This window comes from Charadrius vociferus, unplaced genomic scaffold, assembly GCF_000708025.1.
Source record: "Charadrius vociferus isolate BGI_N301 unplaced genomic scaffold, ASM70802v2 scaffold218, whole genome shotgun sequence".
Lineage (NCBI taxonomy): Eukaryota > Metazoa > Chordata > Aves > Charadriiformes > Charadriidae > Charadrius > Charadrius vociferus.
The window spans coordinates 4,450,688-4,454,141 of NW_009650084.1; positions in this window are offsets into that span (position 1 = coordinate 4,450,688).

Here is a 3,454-nt window from a genome sequence, read left to right on the forward strand (position 1 = left end):
ACTTTGGAGAATGTGCAGTTGATAAATGGCAATGGGCAGGGGTACGCAGCAGCATTTTATTGAGCCACTAAAGTTCAGGAACTCAGTCCTCACCCTCCTGAAGTCAGTGGCACAACTACGGTCTTCTCCATGTGGTTAGGCTTACTACCCATCTATCTCATCAGAGACCCATTGCAGTGTTTCAAAAACAACAGCCACTCAAGAGGAGTACTCATGCATCAGATTAAAAATATGCAATTGTAGATAAAGAAAAAAAAGCACAGTAGGCCAGAAATGCCTCTTGTACTTGAAGCTACAGCTCTCCAGAAACTTATTGTCTCATTAGCAAAAGTGCTGCTTATTGGCAAACTTTTACCAACATTTTGTCACTCCATAAAATTAATACCCTGTGACTGTTCCCACTGAAATTGCAAGAATTTCCACTGTACAAAAGGCATGTATAAGTCATTACATGATTTAAGCCACAGATATGAAACTCTCCAGCCTGGAAAATACAAACAGTAGCATTGTAACAGCTCAGGAACTGTACTAAAAGTTAAAACAATACCTTTGGACATTAAAGATAAGACATAGAATAGGCTAACAAACTACACAGCTGATGAAAACAGTAGTGAATTGAGGACTTGAACAAAAAGCGTGAAAAGGAAGAACATCTGCAGTACTGAACTGCTGGAGGAAACAGAGGACAAATATCCCTGTTTCTTTAGCTGCAGTCTGTATCCCCACAACAGTTAAGTTAAAATTGAATGCATCAGGAAAGCGTACAGAAGCCAAGGATAATCATATGCAATTCTATAACCCCATGGACAAAACACTAATGCTATAGCTATACGGAAGACTGCAGAACAGTTGGGGTTTTTTTATGCCAAGTTGTCAAAAATATCTGTGAAATATAGGAATCATAACCTTCCAGAGAGAAAAATAAAGTATCCTTATTATTGAGAATGCTTTGCTGACAACTCAGTCATTACACATACGCTCATACATATTAAAGCTAGGAAGGACCAGCATTTATTTAGACTGATTTAATGCATAAATTATTATAAAGTTTCTTAACAGATATCTTTTCAGCAAATTCATAATTTCTGCTTTAACTGTAAGAGATCTTCAGGAAAGACATCCATCATACTTGTAAACACTTCAAGGGATGGAGGTATAATTCTAAATAAAGGAGAGCTAGGAAGGGAGCCCAGGCATTAGACATGATCATCTATGTTGCTTAACTGTTATTTCAGTCCCTGCCTCTGTTTTGGGCTGCTCCAAATTATCATCTCCAGTACCATACCCCAAAACCATACGTAGTGCTACTCAGAGGACAGCTTATTCCAGTGACAAAAGCAAAATAAAGGTGAAAAAGTTGAGAAAGGTATGTCAGAATTTAAGTAAATTCTTTTCACCATAAAAAAAGAAAGAAAAAAATTATATGGCAAACAGTATTTCAAAATGACAAGTTTAATACAGTAGCTTTCTGTCCTAGCCAAATTTGAAGAACCTAACTCAAAATGACATGAGGATGAAGAATTGATCTGAAGGCAATTTGACAATGGGCAATTAGGTAGTGAAGGCAGGTAGGAAGTTAGTAGGTACTGAAGAGTCTCAAAAGAAAGTGCTGCTGAATGCTATGTACTACATAAAACCATCTTAAATCCTGGTTAAAGCCACAGGGTATATTCTCTTTATTAAAGTAAAAGAAAATGGACTAAAATTAAAAGAATAACCAAGCCTCACGATGATAATATTAAGATCTTTTTGTGAGACACATAAAAAGGACATGATATAGAGAAATATAGGGTTGTGACCAAATCACTAAGTATTAATGGGTGGGGGGAGCCCAAAATACAAGTGAGATTGAAACAAATCTCAGGCCAATTAAAATAAAGCAGACCTTCTCCTGCACTGTTAGGTACAGAAGGCTCCACAGTCTGCATTTATCCAGATAACATTAAAGTAATATGAAACCCCGTGAGGGAGGCTGCAAGTCCAACATCTCAATCGTGCATATTCTACATTCTGAAGCCTGAGATATAGGTTGGAAAGTCCACGACTCCAATTCCCAAGTTAGTTCATTTGGCTAACGCAGGATTAATAAAGGGCACCATTTGCTGGTCACCATAATGAAATTGCTCCACGCAGGATGTTCAGCCAAGGTAATTAATGAACTTAAGAATTTCTGGACCATGAATGCCAGCGAGACATTTGACTCATAAGCGTGGGTTTTTTTTTTCTGCAAAGGTTTCAGAGGAATGCAGATTTAAATGGATCTACATACTGTATAGAAGACCAGTGCACCCATGTGGATAATTAATCTATAATTAGATCAATAAGGCCAAACAAAAGGATAAACCAGGAATCTTGTTATGTGTCCTGTATTACTTAACCAAGATATTGCATTTTTATCTTCAATAAATTAAGGGATTACTGCTGTAGAAGGCATACAGATATCAGAACAGAAGAAAAAGATCACTTTCCCTGATGATGATGTGAGAGTCTTTTTCAAGGATTTATAAAAGGTCTGGCTATGTTTATGAAGGCTTAAGGAACAGTCTGGGATTGTGGTAGCACAAAATGAAGTACGCCAAATCCAAAGTAACAAAAAAGGACCTCAAGCTGCAATCTAATTTGTCCGGTGCCATTTGAGTGGAATGAAGAAAAACAAAACAAAAAAACTATTCAGGGATTTGTCATTCTCATTCTATTAATGCTGAATCTCTGATCAACAAAACATATTGTGATCTGAGAAAGAGATACTCAGTCTCAAATAATGCAGTCTGATTTCGATTGCATCTATACATATAGACATGTATATCTGACGGAGAAAAAAAAATTATCGCCTATATTTACCAAAATGGTATTCAGATTGTTGGTGTGCATATCTGTACATGCATAGGCTTTACAAGTGTTTCAGAAGATAGACAGCTATAAAATATTTTATGTTAGTAAGAGGAAAAAGGTGCAAAAAATTGCAGCATCACCTAATCCAGTTCAAATGGAGGGGGAAAAAAAAAAAAAAAAAGTTTTAGAGTCCTGATCAATATTTTACAGTTCACTCTCTCTCCCGCTCTGTGTACAACATGTTCTTGTGAAACCTCTGGTAACGTTCTCATATATCAATCTTGGAGACTGAGCTCTTTCCACAATCAACTACCATTGCCTAAACTCTGCAATTAACTGGGAAGCATTTTTCCTCAATGTGAAAACACAATTAATAGAAAATAATTTTTCCTCCAAATTCAGGACCTCAGAGGCACAGTAGTTTCCATTATTTCCTCGTACAGAAGGGAAAATGACCTGGCAACACAGCTCCCAGAGAAAACAAGACTGTAACTAAAATTTGGGAGAACAGAATGTCCACAACCATATAATTCTTCTGTGTCATTGCTGCACTAAAAGATTTTATTCCTAATGCTGCCTACAAGAGCAGTGTGAGAAGCGGTATCTCTGAATTCCAGCATAT